The sequence below is a fragment of the Typopeltis vanoorti genome, chromosome 24 (genome assembly GCF_054136105.1).
Source record: "Typopeltis vanoorti isolate ZY-2024b chromosome 24, IOZ_Tvanoo_1.0, whole genome shotgun sequence".
In the NCBI taxonomy this organism is placed as follows: Eukaryota; Metazoa; Arthropoda; class Arachnida; order Uropygi; family Thelyphonidae; genus Typopeltis; species Typopeltis vanoorti.
Genome location: NC_143572.1, coordinates 49901847 through 49924197, shown reverse-complemented (window position 1 = coordinate 49924197; position 22351 = coordinate 49901847). Strand labels below are relative to the sequence as shown.

The 22351-nt window shown below is 36.4% G+C and overlaps 1 protein-coding gene across 2 annotated transcripts in view; it reads right to left on the bottom strand.

Moving 5' to 3' along the window:
* The window catches only part of Kap-alpha3 (karyopherin alpha3), a 212977-nt gene that overhangs the window by 129164 nt on the left and 61462 nt on the right, over window positions 1-22351 (bottom strand). The gene's annotated exons all lie outside the window — the stretch shown is intronic.

Genomic DNA, 22351 nt, shown 5'->3' with positions numbered 1-22351 from the left:
TTTTTTTCCCTTTTTTTTTTTTAAATGTAACTTCCCCATGAAAGTTGTAAACCTATTGTAGTTTCAAATAATAAGAAATTATTAAAAGTGGTAGGACCAAAATTCTCTGGCTTGTTTTCAATGTGTGTGTGTGTGTGTGTGTACATATACACACGCACGTATACAGAGTGCTCTTATAAGGTCTATCAAAACTTTGGGAGAGGCCCTCTGAATAACACATCCAGAAATGCTTCCTTCCCGAGTTATTTTGGCATATAGAAAATATATCACTTATCATACTCAAACATTTCACAAGGACATTTTTAATCAAACCTTTATTTACATCCAAAATATCTAATTTTACACTGGTCAACGAAACAAATACATTAATTGCATTAATATAAACCATGGATAAATTTTGGACTGCTGAAAGTCTGCAGACTTCAGAAGATTGGGGTTCATCAAGTGTTTAAAGTGCCTATGTTCAGCATGGATGCAAAACTCCAATGTTTCACTGTATTTGTTTCTGAATATATTTAAAAATCCCTGACATACTGAAAACTGTCTCACAGCTTGCCTCAAGGTATTTGGGAACACCCATAATGTATTAAGTTGATATGAATACACAAAGATTTAATGTCTCCCCACAAATAAAAGTCCATTGAATTTAGATTATGGGATCTGCAGAAGCCACACAATCCACACTTATCATCTAATCTAATGAGTATCATAGTATGATTCAAAAACTTGTGTACAGAAGACTAAAATGAGAATGAGCTCCACTATGCATAAAGTACATATTTTTGTCAGATCATCAGTCAACGAAACATGCAGACGGTTTTCTAAATAATTTAATCCTGTGGGCTGGGAAGAAGAACTACAAGTCCTAATAAACATTCATCAATGATGCTGGCACTCAAATGAAGAATTGTTACTGATGTTTTTAAACAAATTTCATGAGGATTCTCATCTACTCACAGATGTTGACTGTCGAAATTCATAATTCCATCCATGATGAACTGTGCTCCATTTGTAAATAGCATGAAAGTAGAGAAGTTTAGGTATCTTACTGATGCAAGAACCACGGACAGAATACAAATTATACAGGACAATCCATGCTGCAAAATGGTAGGGATAAAAATGTTGCTCACAAAATTCTCTGGGAAGCTATGTGAAAAACATTACTTTGCATTGCTAACCTCCATATGCTGATTCCAGGATCCTTGTTCACGTGCAGAGTCTCTTTCTCTACATCTGTCTCTCTCCTCAAGATTGAAGTATGAGGTTTAAACTGCCCATATTTCATAGGATGATAGTGAATGAATTCAAGTTTGGACCCTACTGCTCTGGATATCTCTGAATAATAAGATTCAGAGGGCCTCTCCTCGAAGGAAACTTCTAACCTAAAGCAAGTCCAAAAATATTATTACTACGTGGAAAGGAGTAGTTAGTGTAGGAAGCCTACTCAAACTATTATTTAGTGCAAGAAGCCTTAAATTTATTCATTGACAAATCACTCATGACTGCCTCTCAGGAGCATCACAGGTCAGTGTTAATTTTGAGATCATTCATGTTTCTTGTTCTGCAACTGATTCTAAGATGAAATTACTTACTAAATATACACCAGCAAAGAAAGTGGTTGTTTTGACCTAAGTGTTTTAAATTCTCTTAAAATTTAGTCATTACAAATACCTTACAATTTTTTTTTTTTTCTGGGATGGAGGAGAGAGGAATAGAAAACATCTATATTTAACACTAGCTCTTCAAGAGAGTCAATTGTTGCCTGTAGCACAGCAAAGAATGTGTATTAGTGACAATCAGTTTATAGAGAAGAATAAAGCTAGCATGTCTATAGATGTGGAAAGCTTTTCATGAGCAGAACTTGACTTTTAATTTCACTTAGTATTCTTATTTTAATTGAGGATCTCCTTTCCTATAGAAGTTTTCACTTTCCCAGGACTTGACAGAAATGCAGTCCCTATATATTATTATTATTATGCGACACCTCCAGGGAGTCCAAAGACTCATCGAGGAAGAATGTGCCAACAGCATCGAACGATTGAACCCCTTCCAATTACTAACCTCACTCAAACTTGCTTAACTTTTTGCATGAGCTATTAGTAGCAGAGGCTCTACCAATCGACCAACCTTTACACAAACACCAACCTATCTTAAATAAATGTGGATTTGAAAAACCTACCAATATAGAGGAAACTAGTTTTATGGCCTCAAACCCAACAACCAAGACTAGTAACTATCACCATGTGGAGGGAAACACTTTAGGCCCTAAGTCTAATCATTTTCATTTTCTTTGTGTTTCCTATGTGCATAACACAGACAAAGTACTAGAAGCATTGAACAGTTTAATTTCATTCCTTTGTGCTGTGCATCATTTCCACTGATCTACAAATGAGTAATGACCACTTTAACTTATGTATACAGTGAGGATCCACTTCATGATACTGCATATTCATATGATAATGCAAATAGTCCTGAATATGTATAAATATATTAATATGGTACAGAGCACATCACAACTGCAAACAGTTTTTGGAACAATCTCATAAATAAAATTTATTTTATAGCTGCATTTAATTTTATTTTTTCAAAACTTACAAATACACTGGTAAAACTCCTTTCATCAATGATAAAAGGAGCAGACTTGACCAGACAGCCACATGTAAATTGATGAGAAGTTGAAGCAAAGCTTCAACTCTTCATCAATTTACCTAACAAGAACCATTTTTGGAGTTAATGATATGGAGGGAAAAAAATTGCTAACTTCTTGGGAAATTTCTTGCAGTGTGACTTCTTCCTCAAGTAGGAAAAAACATATGGTTCACACTATATTTATGTGACATCAGAAAGATTCTGTTTCTATCTTTTGGTCATTACAAGTAATATGATGCAGTAGGTAAGAACTATTATTTTGCAAAATATTTTCTTCTAATTTACTACTCATTTTAAGTATCTCTTCCTTTTTCAGAATGATTAATTTTAAACAGTACTCCACACATTTAATTGCATAATGTTAGTTAATACACCGTTAGTTAATATCCCGGGGCAGAGCTGACTACTACTGGGTGCGTCCCAAGGTGGCGGATCGGGGAACAGCCTTCAGATATGGAGGCTAGCTGCGATATAAGCAGAGCAATCTGGCAAATAAGCAGCCGTAGACCAACAGCGACTGAGCTATCAGGGCATGGGGGAGCAGAAGAGGCAACTCTGTTTCACTTAAAACCTCACAAAGCCAAATGACAACTCGGTGACATGGCGAGTAGTGCCGTCATTAAATAAGCACCTGCTGGGGTCACTGCCCCTGACATTGGGAAGCACCATTGTCAGTACTGACACAAGGTTGAAGCCAAATGATGACGGAAAAGCTTGTGATCAGAGATTTGCAGATGGCAATATGATTATATTGTGTACGTCTGTAATACTGCAGAGCAGAAAGCAAACGGAGAAACTACTGCTCTACCTTATCTCCAGAACAACCACCATGGCGAGCAAACCCTTACAATTGGCCCCAAGTTCCCGTTGTCCCTTAAATGGGACAGGGGTGCAAAGAATCTCCGGGCTCAAAATGGTGTCCACTTTTAAAATTGCAACTTGGAATGTCAGAACTCTGTATGAAGCTGGCAAATTAAGAAATGCTACAAGAGAAATGAAGAGGCTGGGCATCCGGATTTTGGGAATTTGCGAGACAAGATGGCCAGGATCTGGAAAGTGTCAACAAGATAATACGACAATGTATTACTCTGGGAATGATGAGAACAAACATCGACATGGTGTAGCTGTAATAGTAGATGAAGAAATCAATAAATCAGTAATAAATTGGATTCCATTTTCTGAAAGGATAATGCTGTTACAACTTAAGGGAAACCCCATTAACATAAATATCATCCAAGCTTATGCACCCACAGCTGACAAAAGTGAAGATGTTGAAGAGTTTTATGAACACCTAAAAGAGATTAAAAACCTAACAAAGAAACATGATATAAACATAGTGATGGGTGACTTCAATGCAAAAGTGGGAAGAGAGGGTGATGGAGAAATTGTTGGCGAACATGGCTTAGGCACCAGAAACGACAGAGGAGATCGCCTAGTCCAGTTCTGTCAGGAAGAAGATCTAACAATAGCAAATACCTGGTTTAAACTTCTACCCAGAAAACTGTACACTTAGAAATCGCCTCAAGATAACCAACATAACATTGTCAGAAATCAAATTGATTATATACTGATAAATAAAAGATTCCACAGTAGTATAAAGAGTGCAAAGACTTATCCTGGAGCAGATATCTCATCAGACCACAATCCCATAGTTGCAGAAGTATGTCTTAGATTAAAATCAGCTAAAAAATCACAAAAGAAGAAAAAGAAAATTGATGTAGAAAAACTGAAAGACCCAAACATAAATAAAAGTGCCAAGACACAGCTTAACCTGCGATTACAACAGATTAACATAGAAGAAAATAAAAGTGTGGAATCTCTTTGGAATAGCTTAAAGAATGCCATCGTAACAACAAGTATTGAAGAAGTAGGTTATGTGAATAATATAAAACAACAGGAATGGATGACAGATGAGATTCTTTCTCTTATTGATACAAGAAGAATGTACAAAAACAAAGACCTTGCCAGGTATACAGAAACACATAACATCATCAAGAAAAAAATAAAAGAAGCCAAGGAAAATTGGATGAAAAATTTATGTACTGAAATTGAACTGCTTCAGAAGAAACATGATAATTTCAATCTGTATAAGAAAATCAACGAAGTTTCTGGAAAACTGAGGAAAAAGCAAATAGTGTCTCTAAGAGACGAAAAGGGGAAAAATAGTTCTAGAAGAAGAGAATAAAGCACAGATTTGGATAAAATATGTAACAGAACTTTTCAATGATACTAGACAGAAGCCTATAAATATAAAAGATAACATTCAAGGACCAGCAATCATGAAATGCGAAATAGAGAATGCTATACGAACAAGTAAAACAGGAAAAGCCAGAGGACCAGATGGTGTGCAAACAGAATTTTTAAAATTAATAGAACCAGATAACATCAAACTTCTTGAAAAACTATTTAATAAAATATATGAAAGTGATGAATTTCCATCAGATTGGCTCAAATCTACATTTATCCCTGTCCCAAAGCGAATTCCTGTGGTGACTTCCGACTTATTAGTCTAATGAGCCAAACATTAAAAATATTTTTGAAAGTAATTCAGAATCGTATTTATAGAAAAAGTGAAGAAACTCTAAGTGAAACACAATTCGGCTTTTGGAATGGTTTTGGTACTAGAGAGGCCCTTTTCTGTATCCAAATATTGATACAAAAATGCATAGAAAAACAGAAATCTGTCTTTATGTGTTTCATAGATTTTGAAAAAGCATTCGACAAAGTCAGACACCCTAACTTAATAGAAGTCCTTCAACAAATAAGGCTAGCCGAACAAGACATAAGACTAATAACAAATCTGTATTGGAATCAGTCAGCTTAACATCAAAAGAGGAGTGAGACAAGGATGTGTGCTCTCACCACTCCTGTTCAACATATATGCAGAGGTAATCTTTAAAAAAGCATTGGAAGAATGTTCAGAGGGAATCACAATAAATGGAAAGACTGTTAACAACATTCGATATGCAGATGACACCGTGCTAATTGCAGATAATGTTATGGATCTCCAAAAACTCATTGACAGAGTATACATAGAAAGCCAAAGAATGGGAATAAATATAAACATCAACAAGACAAAATACATGATCATCAGCAAACATCCAGCCTCATCAATGAAACTGACACTCAGTGGGAAAAATATTGATCAAGTGTCAAGATATAAATATCTTGGTTGCTGGCTTAATGAACGGTGGGATCCAGAAATAGATATAAAGACAAGGATTGAAGTTGCACGGCAGTCCTTCATGAAAATGAGAACACTATTCTGCAATAAAGACCTAAACATGGAAGTCAGATGCGGAATGCTGAAATGCTACGTGTGGTCTATTCTGCTCTATGGAGTTGAAACATGGACATTGAAGGCGACAACCATCAAGAAAATCGAAGCCTTTGAGATGTGGCTATACAGAAGAATGCTAAAGATATCATGGACAGAAAAAATAACCAATGAAGAGGTCTTAAAATCCATTGGCAAAGCTAAACATCTTGTACAAATAATCAAGAAACGAAAAACATCATATCTTGGCCACATCATGAGAAACAGCAAATACCAACTTCTACAAACTATTTTGATAGGAAGAACTGGTGGCAAAGGAACTAGAGGAAGAAAAAGAATATCATGGTTTGACAACATCAAGACGTGGACAGGACAGAGCAGTGCACAACTGCTCAGATTAGCACAAGAGCGCAGTTTGTTCGCCAAGATGGTCGCTGACCTTCGATAGAAGATAGCACAATAAGAAGAAGAAGAATGTGGATGGTGGTAAAAGTGAAATGTATAGTCAAATTAGCCAAGCAAATAAGAAAAGGGTGATCATTATGGGTGATTTTAATTATGGCAATATAGACTGGAATGATGAGATAGCAACAGGAAGTAAAGAAAATCCGTTTCTTGAGTTTTTGAGGGATAACTACCTCAGACAGTATGTAACAGAGGGCACAAGAGTGCAGTTTGTTCGCCAAGATGGTCGCTGACCTTCGATAGAAGATAGCACAATAAGAAGAAGTTAATATACTTCAACAAATAAGTAAATCTTAGAATTCTGATAACTATTAAAGAAATAAACTACATATATACCATATTTTCCGGTGTATAAGATGCACTTTTTTACCTTAAAAATGGAGTGCGTCTTATATAATGAAGGTAAAGATTGTTTCCTCTTTTCAAAGTCATACGCACTCCCTTTTATGTTCCAAGATCTTTGTAGGCGGTTAATGGTGCAATCAAATTGATGCGTGACCTTCATGTGACTTCTAGCACGTCATTGGCTAAGAACTTGGCGTGGGCAGAAGGAGATTTTACAATTTGCGTAAATAAAAGCGCGTGGAACGTGGAAAAATTGCAAAGTGGCCAGAACTAGAGACTGAAGTTTTGAAATGGGTACAAGAAAATCGGCAAAATGGCATTGCCATTTCAACAAAAATGATTCGTACACATGCAGTCAAAGTAGCCTGTGAGCATAACATTGAAGATTTTAAAGGTGGTGCATCATGGTGTTACCGTTTCATGAAACGCAGTGGACTTTGTATGCGTACAAAAACAAAAATCAGTCAAAAAATGCCAAAAGAATATGAAGACAAAATTATTTCTATATTATAAGAAATTAATGATGATAGAGAAGAGTCAGTTTACTATTAAAAATTACCTATTATTTTATCCTTTTTTTTTTTTAAATCATACTTTAAAGTTTAGGTTTTTTTCCAGAAAATTGTATTAAATTTCTTGGGTGCGTCTTATACACCGGAAAGTACGGTAATTTATACATTAGCTTGATGGTAAAAGAAACATTCAGATAAGACCATACTTTTAAGTTTCAAAAGAATGGTTACTGTTATGAGTAGTGGCACATGCAGTGCATTGTACTGATAATATCCATGTATAGTTTAGTGAACTCACATTATTACTGAATGGGCCAAGCTGAATGATCATAATGAGCTTAATTCTTACTCATTGTTATGAATGAGATTTGTGGCTTCTTTTTACTGAAAAAAAAGATCAAAGAAAAGATTTATATTTCTAGTAAATGCAGGAAAGTAAGTGGCTTTGGTCACTTTGCAGATGAACTGCAAGCAACCATTCCCCTCCTCCCCCATGACATTAGCAAATGTCAAATAAGGGAAGAGAGGGGGAGAGACTAGCCAAAGCACTAGGGCAACTGCAATTATGATCTTGCAGTTGACAATGCAACTGCAAGATTATAATCTGAAGTATTGCAATGTGTTGAGACCTTTTCTACAAAATGGAGAGAAATTACTTTTGTGTCGAGTTGTGGTCTAATGTTTGTGAGAATGGAATTTTTTTTTTTTTTTTATTGTGCTTATTGTATCTACTGCACATGAAAGAGTCCTTTAGGCAAAATTCAAATGTGTGTGTGTGTGTGTGTGTGTGCAAGAAAGGATGTATAACGTTCATTACATTACTAGACAAACAACAAACAAAATGATCCTTATTAAGAAAACAATCATTATGGATAAATACAAGCAAAAGAAGGAAGATGACAATCAGTGGAGGTGCATATTACATGCAATATCTGCAGTCATCTGTTGACATATGAATACGAGGGAGGGGGGGGGGTCTGGAAAATTCTGATAAACACCTAGAACAAAAATTATATTAAATTAGATATAACCACAAGAAAGGACATACTAGTAGCAGAGATATGAAGGTAACTTATGTTCTTTCAGTTGCTTTAATATCATTTTGTTCTAGGTATTTATCAGAACTTTCCAGAACAAGGGGGGGGGGGGCTTGTAAGGTTGTATACAGGATGTGTATTAATTTAATGGAATAAGCACAAATCAATAATTCACTAACACAATTTCAACTAGCATTATAAGTGCAAGCACAACAGTCTTATAGAAATCTTTATATATATATATATATATATATATATATATATATATATATATATATAAAGGCACAACCATGTGATGATTATAGCTGATCATCACAAATCTTCTACAATAAATGCATTAAACATTTTAGGCTTTCGTCAAGAGGAAGGATAACCTGGTCACCTTCAATACTACTAAAACAGAGTCCTGTTCTTTTTTTTTTCCTCACAAAAAGGATTTCTCAATTCACTTCCCTTATATTTCATAATACAAAAATCACCAGGGAGGATGAAATTTCTCTCACTCTTCCTGAACTGATATTTACCTCTAGCCTTTCCTGAAATAAACACATTACATCAAATAGCTAATATTTGATGTAATAGCCTCAAAAACATGGTCCTTTTCTGCTGAAGAAACAACTTTTCACCTATCCAGATTATGTCCACATTAGAGCAACAATCTCAATCTCACTTCACCTACTATTTTCCTGTCTGTTTCAGCCTTGTCTTTTATATACTGTGCTGTAGAAAAAACATAAGAGTGGATAGATGCCAATTCAGTGCTCCACTGAACTGGTATCTATCATACTGCTAAGCATGCCAAAACATGTGACGAATCCTGCCATACTCTTATGTAATGAATTTTAAACCCACTAAACCTACTCCACCTCTACAGTTTTCATTCCATCTACTTCTATTCTCTGGAAAAGCATCTGCATGGAGTGCCTGAGCAACCAACCTCTGATATTCAAGAAAAATATCAAATATGTGCTATAGGTTCTTCAGCCTCATGTATGGGATTGACATAAAAATAATAATAAATTAAATTTAAAAAATGAAAGCAAAGTTAATGCCATTCTACTACACATGAAACTACATGATATGCTGCATCATCAAGATAGAATGGAGACAGCCATTCCATCCTGGTGATGCTATCAATAAATAATTCACATCTGACGTTGAAAGGACTAAATACAGACGACTCATCGAGCATTCTGGTTCTTTGCAAAAGTTGGTGAGTGCAATTTTTCCCATTCCATGCTTCCACTTCTCTATCACATCCAGATGAATTACATACCATCACAATATCAAAAGATAAAGTCTTTCTCTTGCCAGAAAGAAAGAAAAGGTAGAACAATCAAATGGCATGGATAGGACTCTTCTGGTGGGAACAGCATTCCCTCACCTCCCCACCAATGAATTCCAACATCAGTCCTTTATTATCTCTACAATTTGTCATATTCATCTGGCAAACCTACTCCATATCTCAAAAATGAGTCTACATTCAAACTATCTGAAAACTCCAAGTTTATTATTATTATTACACAGGCATCTCCAGAGAGTCCACAGATTCACTAGGAGACAAATATTTCACTACGCACTAACCAAACATTGCACAATATCTGTCATACTTCACTTTACACTGCTTTACTGACAAAACATCAAAACAGACTCTGGCAGTCCCTTCTGCTCATTCACAACTCTAAAAGCAAAAAATCTATAACCACACACAATTTCTAGGAATAATCTCTAGTTCTCCCCCACTGGTACTGCATTGCAAAATTTCCTCTGTATGAAGTTTAAAAAAACAAAAAACAAAGTAATTTGTACATCTTTATCACACCCTTTTCTGTCCATTAACCAATTTTTGTAACCAAAACTCTTCAACCTATCCTCATAAGGATCTTTCCATAGACCTGCCATCATCTTGGTCATTCATCTCTATATCCCCTCCACCTCTTCTTCATCAAGAAACCCAGGTAACCAGATCCGTACAGAGTAACGCAAAATGGGGACCTTATAAATGAGATATTACCTTTTCTTTTCAGTGTTCTTTAATAACCATGTAATCACATTGAGCTGCTTTAGCCACTTTACAATATGTCCTTCAACTCACTATCCACCAATCCCTCCAAAATCTCCTTCTTCATAAAATTCCTGGAGTACAATTCCATCAATGCAGTACATAGCTGGTAATCTTTCCATCAATGCACATAACCATACACTTTGCCACAATAAACTGATAGCCATTCGCCTTTGTCCATAGAGCAGGCCTGTTTTAAATCCTGAAAGATTTTGGCATCAACTACTGCACTACCCAATTTTACATCATTCAAACTGAATATTTCCCCTGAGATCACTATATATATCATTAATATACAAACTGAATAGCAATGACCCAAATACAGAGCACTGAGGCATTTACACTACCTGCAAACATTGCTGATGTGCTTGTAGGTCTCTTCATGTAGGGGATCAATTTAAAAAATAAAATAAAAATGCTGCTAGTCGCATGCCTTTGATTAGATTTGGTAATGCATTCTTGAATGCTAACAATGGCAAGCTCCTTCATATTATCCTAATTTTTAACATGAATCTGCCATTAATCTCATCATTTCAATCCTCTTTCTCAGAACTCTCATATCAGTGGTCTCCAGTCTCGAATCAAGTGCTTCGTTTCTAACCCACCTGAGATCCATACATTAAAATGTACTTGAACACTGTCTTATATGCAGCTAGTTTAGTGTTTTGACTAATTTCTCTCTTATTCCATATAAATTCATTCAGTTGACTTTCTACCATACCAGCTACCAATTCTGCTGTCTATTTCCACATTTAATTTGCCATCTTCACTAAAAGTGCTTAAATAGCTGAAATGTCTTACGTGTTCTATTTTCCATTCAAGACACAGTTTTCAGTGTTCCTGCCTATATTCAGTCTGTCTTTTTATTGCTGATTTTCACACCAAATTTATTAGAGCAATTATTCACTTCAGTACAGGAATCCTGCAAACCTGTATTGGATTTATTTAGGAGTATAACATCATCTGAATAAAGTAAGGAGCTGAGATTAACACCTTCAATTTTGGTATCAGGTTTAATGCCACTTTCCTTCATAATGTGAGGCATATAGATGATGAATAACAGTGACGATAATGAAAACCCAAGTCTCATATCTGATTTAACATCAAACCAGCTTTCTTCATGTCCTTCAATTTTAACTACTGACTTACAACTCAAATACAGACTATGCAGGTCTCCATAGCTGTTGGTATAGTCAAAGCCCTATGACTGAAAGAAAAACCTAACTGAAGGTGAGTTAGCCTGATTATATGCAGATGACACAATTTTTCCTCACAGCAACTAGTTTTTATTTTATTTTATTTATTTTTTTAAAATAGTCCAGAAATTCTGTTCTGGAAACCAAACATCAAACTTTTTTTCAAGCCACTTGAAATCTCCAATAAGTGGGACAGAGATCTCACACTAGGCAAGGAAATTCATCTCCCACCTAAGGCAATCACAAACATCCATACCCAAAGTAAGATTTAAATCCAAAGCCTGCTAGTTGGAGAGTGCATATACTAACCAGGCGAACATTGTGCAGGCTAGTTGAATTATGCAATGTAACCACTGAAAAATTTTTAGACCTCTGTATTTGAGCATTTCTGGTCAAGTATAATTTATTTCAGCTGCCTTTCCACATTTCAGATTTTTCATGACTTTTTTCTATGTCAAATATTGATATGTACTCCTGATTGCATTCCTCTCGAATGTTTTCTACCACCATGCTATCACTGCTTGTTCTATTTAGCAATCTTTCAATGTAATTACTCTGGTGTAGCATATCTTTATCTTCAGCTTTTCATGTCTCATTATCATTCCATTCCTTTTACAGTACTCTTTACATCATTACTAAGGCATTTCAATAGCCTCCAGAATATTTTGTCACCTTCCTAATTTCTGTTATTACTAAATACTTCCGAGTTTTGTTTAGCTACCTTTACAATGCTTTGCTTTCTTATATTTTTCCTATATTCTCTCAGTGCACATGGTGACTTATTTGCCAGGAACTTTCCATACACTTTGGTATTTTCCTTGACTGCCTCTGACTTCCTGAGTCCACCATGGAGTTATGATTTTTCTTTCCTTGTGGACAATCTCACCACATGCCTCTCTTCCCAAAATCAATCAATCAATCAGGTTTCTCTTCATGATTTGCCACTGATTCATCAAGGTTTGGTTGTTGTTTTCAAACTCTTTCATTTTATTCAATCATTTTCTTGAATAATACACACACATGGACAAAGAAATTAGCACACAAAGAAGGAAGCATAGGATTCAACCGAAATTTTACTGGTGTAATGATACAGGTGAGTGATGCACATGATGGCAAAAACAGAGTTAAAGGACAATTACAAAGGGATCTGTGGTATGCAATCCGGTCATCATCAATAGCGCGTTGCACCGCCTCATGTGGTGTTACATGCTGCAATACGGTCCGGCATGGTGGCGAACAGACGTTTGATGTTTTCCTGTGGCAGACTGGCCCACACGTGTTGGACACTGTACTCCAAATCCTGGATATTACGGCACGGTGGGAGCTGGCGTTTCAGCTGCTCCCTAACATGCTCGATAGGGGACAAGTCCGGGGAGCGGGCAGGCCATGGAAGTGTCTGTACATGACATAGGCAATAATCAGGCCTGGACAACCCGAGCCATGTGCGGATGGGCATTATCCTTCTGGTATAGTGCTCCTGGTATCCCAACCAGGAATGGGAGAACGTGGGGCCGTAGGATGTCATCCACATACCGCTGCCCCATCAATGCGCCACATACCACTACGAGGGGGGTGATCGGCTCCCCTATGGCTCCACAGACCACAATGCCTGTAGTGCAGCAGGTGTGGCGCTCGATAGCGAGGTCAGGATTGTGTCCTTGACCAAGGGGTCCTCCACACCCGGACAGGATGATCATCTGTCCCCAAGACGAAGAGATACTCATTGCTGAAGACCACACGTCACCAGTCTGTGGCATTCCATGTCACTCTCGCCTGGCACCAGTGCAAACGGAGTTGGCGATGTTGCGGTGTTAATGGGAGCACACGTAAGGGGTGCTGGGATCGCAGATTTGCCTCCGCGAGGCATCGGGAAATGGTTCGTGGGCACACATAAACCACTACACCTGCCTGTATAGTGGACCGGGTCACCATGGGATCCCTCCATGCTTGCCGCACGATCTGTCGATCCTCTCTAGCGTTGGTCCTCCTGATCCGACCAGTGCTGCTCTGTCGTGTGGCAGTGCTGGAAAGTGTCCACAGCTCCCAACACTGTCGGACGGTATGGTGTCAGAACGGTTCATGTGCACGCCGACCACCCTCCGGTTTTCAGGCCAATGATCATGCCTCTGTCAAAGTCCGTAAGTTGCTTAAATCGACGTCTCTGGCGTCTACCCGGCATTATTGTCACTCTGTACTCTAGCTTGTGTCGGCCGGTGCTTTTCGCTTTAATCGGCTATTGACTACACGCCGGCTTTATAAGGCTGCTGGTTCATGCTTGCAAATTTGGATCATTTGCATACCACCCAGCACTCTAGCTATTTGCTTACTTTCGCCATTGTACCATGTTTTCTTCCAGGTGTGCTAATTTCTTTGTCCGTGTGTGTATATTTATGTATTTGATCTACTTTTCACTTCTGAAAGCTGTTCAAACTTTGATCCCTTTTAAAGCTTTCTTACTCTTTTTTTTTTTTTTAATATATTTTACTCAAAACTAAATTATCACTTCCTATTTCAAATCAACTGTATACTTGTCTTGTGTACTGAATCTGCTTGAAGATATCACTCAATGATATTTCCTTATTTCTTGTTGTCTTCTAACCAAGTGAATTTGTACACATTTTTATGTTGGAAGTAATTAACAGTCCATGTCATGAATCCAAATCCAGCACTTATCATTATTGATAGCTTTTCTCTTTTCTCCAATTTTCCCAAAACATTTCAATACGGTAATCATTTCCTACTCTGGTGTTTGGATTAACGAGGACCGATTTTATTCCCTTAAGTTAGCTGCCTTTTCTAATGCCTCAAAAAATTACTCTGCTTCTTCCTTAATAGAACCTTATGTGGGAACAAAGAACTCTAAATGTCCAATTCCCTATTTTGATTATGCCCATATCACTAATTGATAATGCTTTCATCCATGAAGATTATCCTTATATTTAATGTTAAATACTATAACTATTCCTGTTTTCTCTCATCATTATTGCCTGAATATATAACATCTCATATTTGTTGCTAAGAATCTCACCTGTTTCTGACTTCTTTGTTTCAATAACAACTAATATGTTGATCTGGTAGTTATACAATTCCTCAGCTAGGGACATTTCTTTTCTGTTGATGCTTCTTGTGCTGATGGTGTGAATTCTAAACTCAGCTGATGTTAAATTGGAGTTTATTCAAGTAGCTGACTTTTTGCCATTTACTCTGGTTCCCTGATAAAAACAGCAAGGGCCTTGTTTAACCATGTGACACTCCAGCCAGCAAGAAATTCCATCATGTTGTACCATTTTGATCAGCTAAATCCCAAACTTCCATGCCATCCTCATTTGTTTAGGATCCAAGTGTAAACAATTAACGAATGCACCATGAGAAAGCAAGGATTAAACACCAGCCTGTGCAGTATTCATGACAATATGAATTTAGGCCTATTCACAGAGAGGTGAACTTTAATATAGACAGAATAATATTGTTCTAGTTCACTTGTTATAGTATTGAGTCATAACACCACACAAGAACAAAACAAATGATAATTTAAGCTTCTCATATTAGAATGCAAATTAGAACAAATAGGGATGGATATGACACTGGTTAAGTGGATAAGAGGGTGGCTGCTTAACAGATATCAAAAAGTGGTATTTGGAGGGACAGAATCAAGGTGAAAGCAGGTGACTAGTGGTGTGCCACAAGGTTCAATGGTCCTAGCACAAGGTGCTGGGACCATTGCTGTTTAATTTATACATAAATGATATAGGCTATATCATTTATGTATAACCTGAAAGGAAATATTCAGTTGTTTGTGATGATGCAAAATTAGGTAGAGAGTTGGATGTGGAGAGCTTGCAGAATAACTTAAATAGGCTAATGGGTGTCAGTTTAATGTCGAGAAATGTAAAGTTATGCGCTTTGGGATAAACAGATTACAAGCCATTTCACGTTGATGGTGCTGTACTCTCCAGGAAATAGATGAAGCTAGAGATTTAGGGATGGTGGCAGACAGAAAACTAAAGTTTAGAGGACATATTACTAAGGTTTGCTAAGCTAGCACATAAGATTACTTGACTAGTGAAGAGCACATTAACAAGTAGATAAAGAAGTTGTGGAGAGCTTGATAAGCCCATATCTGAATTACTAGTGCTTGTCTAGTCCCCTGGGTTTCTTGGGGGATGTGGAAGTAGTGAAGAGGTTCAGAGGTGAGTGACTAAGATGGTGAGTGGCCTGTGCCCAATGAGAATAGATTGAAGGTGTGTGGATTACAGAAGTTGGTTGATAAGAGACAAAGATGGGATATGATAGAAACATTTAAGTTGCTTAAAGGATTTTATAGGATAGATGCAGGGGAATTTATCAATTCCCCTGCATCTATCCTATATGAAACTGGATAATAATACTTTCTGCATTTCAAATGAGCTCTCTCAAGACATAAATACACTTGTGACAGATCACAAGGCAATGCAATGGTATGGAAACAATTAGTTGTAAAAAAAAACATCCTCCCATCTCTTAAAAACTGGAAATCCACAAGCATTTTGTTTGTTTAAGAAGTCATTTAGTTCACTTCATAAGAATTCCCTAGGCTTTATTTCAGAAACTGGGGGGGGGGGGGGGGCTAGAGAGCAATTACCCACTTTAAAAATCAACTTTTTGAGTAGAAGAAATGACTGAATAATAATGAGTGAAACTTCAGTAGCATTCCTTATTAAATATGAAGCTGATATCAGCTGAGAAAATCCATGGATAAATTAAGATGGGATCAACTTAATTCTTTATTTGAGCAAAAGATTAAAATAGAAAATTGATCTTTGATTGGTTTTTCTGTGTTATATTCAGAAATGTTAAGCACACTGGATAGGATATCAGCAGACAAATATATGTTACTGCTTTATACAAAATTATATATATAATTTTAATCAAGTAGAAACTATTTAAACCTCAAAATGACAATGTGTGACTAAATGTCTCAGTGAAAGGCCCAAGGTATGATTTTGTTGGTCCATACTTACATGGCATTGAACTAATCATTAAAGATCCTTTTAACCATATGTGTAGAAGCATGAAAGGATTACCAAATAATCTTCCAGTATGTTGTATAGATTTTGTACTGTATTAGTTAACTGTATTAAGTCAGCAATCAAATTTGGAAGAGGTAGAGGAAAATAGTTTGATGTTAAATCAGGTATGGGACAAGGTGTACATTATCTCCAGTATTATTCATCATCCGCACAGTTAGCCGAGTGGCTATGCGCTTCGCAAACATATGCCTGAGGAAGGAGTGTCCTAGCTTCAATTCCCGTCGACGACATGAGGAGCTTAAGGGTCTTCCTCAGATATAGCCAAGTTAACTGTTCTTGGGCATGGACAGCAGGGTTTTTTCCTCCCGCAAAGCAGGCAAACTGACTAAACTGACTCCGTGAACACATGCTTTGACAGACATGGGATACTACCGGGACTAAGAAGCAACCAACCTATTCTGAGGGATTATCGGTTACAGAAGCTTACGCGGTATAAAATATGTAGGCCTGTGCGAAAGAGTAACATTCGACGATTATTCATCCTCTATGGATCACATCGTGAAAAAAATTGGCATTAGGCTTGATATCACTGAATGTATTCAGCCAAGCTCGTTATGCAGTACTGTTAAATAAATCCAGTACAATATTTTAATGAAAGAAAGTTTCACAGCTAAATGATACATAGAAAACAGGAATTCATTAGTTATCTAAATAAATAAATTAACTGAGTGGTAATTTAAGAGTAATTCAAGGCTAGACATATCAAAATAAATCAACCAAACAAAACAAGCAAAGCTAATTAAATGCTGAAAAACTGTTACAATGCAAATTGGCAAATTCATGTTAGAAAGTAAACATAAAAACATGTGGTATGCAGTTAGAGATAAAGTTGGCAATATTGAAATCTCTAATGCTGAAAGATTTAATGAGAGATTTACATATATCACTTAGTGTCAGTCCTTGGTTTTTATTCAGTGATCCTTGCAAATGAATGACTGCAACAGATTCCTTCAGTATGTAATAAAAGTTCTCTTCTAAATAAGGCACAGTTGAAAGGTTCAGTCAACTGCACAGTTGCTGCTAGAATGTCTGGCTAAACCAAATCTGTCTTTTCTTGTTGTCAACATCTGCAACATGTTTCTTCTTTCTCACGACAAAGCCACGGTTATCCATATGTAGGCCAAACAACAGGACCATGGAATTCTCTATACTTCTGGGTATTTGTAGAAAGGTGTGCTATTTTTAGGAGACCTCAGGAAGAGTTTGAATTGTTTTAAAAGTTACTCTGATGTTGTGATCTTTGAAGAGATGCTATTTTAATTGATAAACTTCCAACATATGGTATTGTAATGGAGTTCTCAATGGTTATTGTTGGAATAACCATTGAGAACAAAGAAATTAGAGTCAGTCATCATTATGTGTAATAGAAACAGCTCTATTCTTTAGTGTATGGGTTATGTCTAATTTTTGAGAAGGATGGTGAAGAGATGAGGCATAAAAGTAACATCCTGTATGTGAAATCACATCATTTTCAGGCTTTTTAGTGATGAACATCAAGGGAAGGGAGTTTTCCATCTTTCTCAAGTTTTGATGTAAATATGATGGTAGGCTTTTAAGAGTTAGGAGAACAGAAATTGTTGCAAGCTTGAGACCAAGTTTCCAAATAATGAAGATGTTATCCCCATATCCCCACTATATTTTATAGTTTTTTTTATACTTGTTTTTGTTAGAAACAAGCATAAAACCATAAATTATAAAAATCAAGTGAATATTAAATCCAGCATTATTTCAAAGCTAATACAGAAACTATATAAGTTTCATATGAAATGTCCGTGCAGTTAGCCTAGTGGCTGTGCGCTTCACAACCATATGCCTGGGGAAGGTGTGTCCTAGGTTCGATTCCCGTCAGTGACGTGAGGAGCTGAAGGATCTTCCTCAGCCATAGCCAAGTTAGCTGGTCTTGGGCATGGACAGTAGGGTATTTTCCCCAGTTTATCCTGGGGTTTTTCATCCCGCAGCAGGCAAACCGGCCTTGAGACTACGGACATAGGGCTGACCACCTTGTCCTCTGAATGGTTTGAGGTCCGATGATTAATAAACCCTTGACACTGCAAGGTAAAAGAGGGTAAAAGGAAGACGAGATGAGATTTGACCAGACAGCTTACGGGAATACATTCGCCGGTGTTTACGAGCTGCCCATCATTTCATATGAAACTTTTATAGTTTCTGTATTCGGCTTTGAAATAATGCTGGATTTAATATCCACTCGATTTTTATCATTTTTGCATCGCCGAAGTGAAGCCTTTTGGCTCTTTATTTTAGTAAGTATAAAACCTTTTTTCATAAATAGGTCAGCTGCTGGAGGAGAGAGGGGTGTCCATGGCAAGTCCAAATTTTTGTTTATAAAATGTAGTTTCACTAAAAAAATTGGAATGGAGATAATGTTCAAATAAGTCAGTAACATATGGTGGAAAAAGGTCTAAGTAGATCTAATACATCATCAAGATTTGTAAGATTGTCACAGTCAATGTTATGTCTAAACTGGATGGTTATTGGACAAAATGGGAAGCATTTTTGATGTAAAATTCTGATAACCTTATGTGTTGTCCTAGTAGATTAGCTTGATGCTTAGATAAGATATAAGCAGGAGAGTTTATGCCATCTACTATAGGTCTCAATGGAACATTAGGCTTGCAAATTTTTGGCAACCCATAAAGTCATTGAGAAATACTAGGGTGGTCTGAAAAGTTCTCAGAAAAGAAAAACACTGACAGCGAGGAAGAGTTTTAGTTTGGGAAAGAGATAGAGACAGAGGGAGCCAAATCTGGGGAATAAGGTGGATGTTCCAACAATTCATAGTGCAGATCCTTTAATTTTCCCATTTCCAAAACACCTTTGTGGGCAGGTGCATTATCCTGATGAAAGATGCTTTTTCTTCTGCAAACCGGGTCTTTTCTCACAAATTTTTTCGTCTAGTCTGGTTAAAAGATCGGAATAATATTCCCCAGTTATTGTTTTACCCTTTTCAAGATAATTAATAAACAAAATGCCTTTAGCATCCCAAAACACTGATGCCATGACCTTTACTGCTGATTGAACCAACTTTGTCTTCTTTGGCACTGAACAACCAGCTTCTGTCCAGTTTTGACTGCTGTTTGGATTCTGGTGTGTAATGGTGAATCCATGTCTCATCCATAGTAATAAATTGATGCACAAAATCTTTTTTTTTTTTCTTGTTAAAATGCTCCAAGCACTGTTCAGTTTTTCATGCTAGTGCGTTTTTTATTTGCTGTGAGCAAGCACAGCACCCATCTGGCACAAAGCTGTTTTATTTGCAATTCTTCATGCAAAATATATCCTACACGTTCTTTTGAAATGCCTATAGTCTCAGCAATTTCACGCACTTTGAATCGCCAGTTATCCAATACCATATCATGCACTTGATGAATGAATTCTGGTGTTGTTACTTTTTTGACGTCCTTCACGTGGATAATCTTCAAGGCTGGTACGGTCATGTTTAAACTCAGCAGCCATTTCTTATTGTCGAAAACGAAGGAGAAGAGAGTGCCCGTAAACTTTTATGAACTTTGAATGAATTTCTTTTCGCGTTAAACCTTCTTTCACAAAGAATTTTATAATTGCACGATACTCAATTTTATCCGTTTCAAGGGATACAGACAACACTTTTGCTTCAGACAGCTGTATAAAACAAACTACTTGATAGAATGACTTGCAATTTCCCATGGATGCTTATGACAGATGTACCAACTTAGAAAAAAAAATCTTGCCAATAGTGTTGCCATCTATGGTCAAGACCAAGAACTTTTCAGACCACCTTCATACAATGTAATGACTTGAAATGTAGTAGCAATTTCAGGGGCTAATTTGAGACATTAAGTAACTCATTAGTTTTTTCATCAGTTGAGCAAGTAGGATTATGACCCAGAACAGAGTAGGAGGAAAAGTCAGAAAGAAGACCTGTAGTTTTTGATTTTTAATCTTTAGTGTTCAAAACCACTGTTGTATTCCTTTGACCAGCTCTTAATTACAATATTCCTATTCTTTCTAAGTAACAGTAAAGTTTTCCTTTCTAAGACGGGAGATATTAAATTTTGGGATAGACGGAGAAAGGAGCAGTGTGGCAGTTTTAAGCCTAATAATATTGGCAGTATCATGTGGGGGGATAATAAATACCTTTTTCAGAACTGCATGAAATATCAATTTTTGGAACAAAAACTGAAGTTACAATATAATTAAAACCTTTGATAAGAATATTTCTCCGAATGTCATAAGTGATGGTCTGACAAGTTTAATATGACTTTATCTGAAGGTAGAGACAACTCTCTATTTTGTCTGAGATCTGAGTAATCAAATTTCCTCTTCATTCTATTGGCACAAAAAATTACTGATAAGTGCTATAGACCATATTTCTGATACTATTAAAAGAAAAACTATCTAACTTGTTATTTAAAACAAAATATAATTCAAAACATATGAAATCTAGTTTCTTGATCTCTCCCTGGTATAGCAGATACGTTCACGCAAGTGTGCCAACATAGCTTTTAGATAAGTATACCTCACTTTAGCTAATATCACTGGTTCCTTAATACAAATTTAGGAATTATATTATTGTCTTTACATCTTTTATTACCTGGTTTATCAGTGAGGCCTTTTTTGTGTTTTAGATTCTCATAACAGTAAACTTGTTTCTTAATGTCTTCCTGCAGAGTATTCATATTTTAATGAAAGAAAGTTTTAAGACTAAAAAGAATACATAGAAAACAGGAATTTATTAGTTGTTACCTAAATGAACTACACCAACTTGTTTCACCACCTAAAAGAGAACTTGGGGCTTCTTCAGGCATAGACATACCAAAACACTGAAGCACCATTACAATTCAAATAAGTTCATGCTAGATAGCAAACTAACAACACATGGCATGCATTAGCTATCTGCCATTAGTAATAGGTGAGTGCTGGCAAAATTAAAATCTCTAATGTTGAAAAATTTAATGAGAGATTTCCATATATCACTTCATGTCAGTAGTAACGATTCATTCACAAGGATTATTGAATAAAAACTGAGTGTAATACTTAGCACTACCAAGTAACCCCAGATGAACATGGGACACACCACCTCGCTGAATGTAGTAACCCCATAGAGGAATACACAAAGCATACATATCTCAACTTCTGTCTTATTCCAGTATACTCACATTACCCTAGGAGTGTGAATCGTACTGTTCTCAGTGTGGTGTGTGTGTATACTTTTCTTGATAAAAGTGTTTAATATAGCATCTCAAACATGAGTACGCATCCTGGTTATAAGAATCCAAATAGTGAATGAAAAACGAAAGTCATAAGTATGGAGGATAAAGAAATGAGAAAATGTGTAATATCATGAGGGCAACAGGCCTAAAAGAATCCATATGATGCACCATCAAAGACAATGCTCTGAAAATATAAAATAACTTGTTTAGTAGGATCTCCTTCAAGTATTGAAAAATTGATTAGAACAAGGCCTAAAGAAATACAGTATTCACTGCAGTACTGTACTTTTTTTAAAAAAAATTAGGAATTACACATTTAAATCTATAGTAGAATTTTTTCTTTAGTATACAGATATTTTTCTTTAGTATAATTACTTACGAGGCTGTAGAAGTTTAGAGTGTTCTGCCCCTAACCTTATTTTCTCCCATAAGCCCTGTTATTTTTTTATTATGACAAATTCTATAATGTGGTGATTTTTAGGAACACATATAAACCATTATAGGAGAAATAACAGTTTGGAAAACAGTA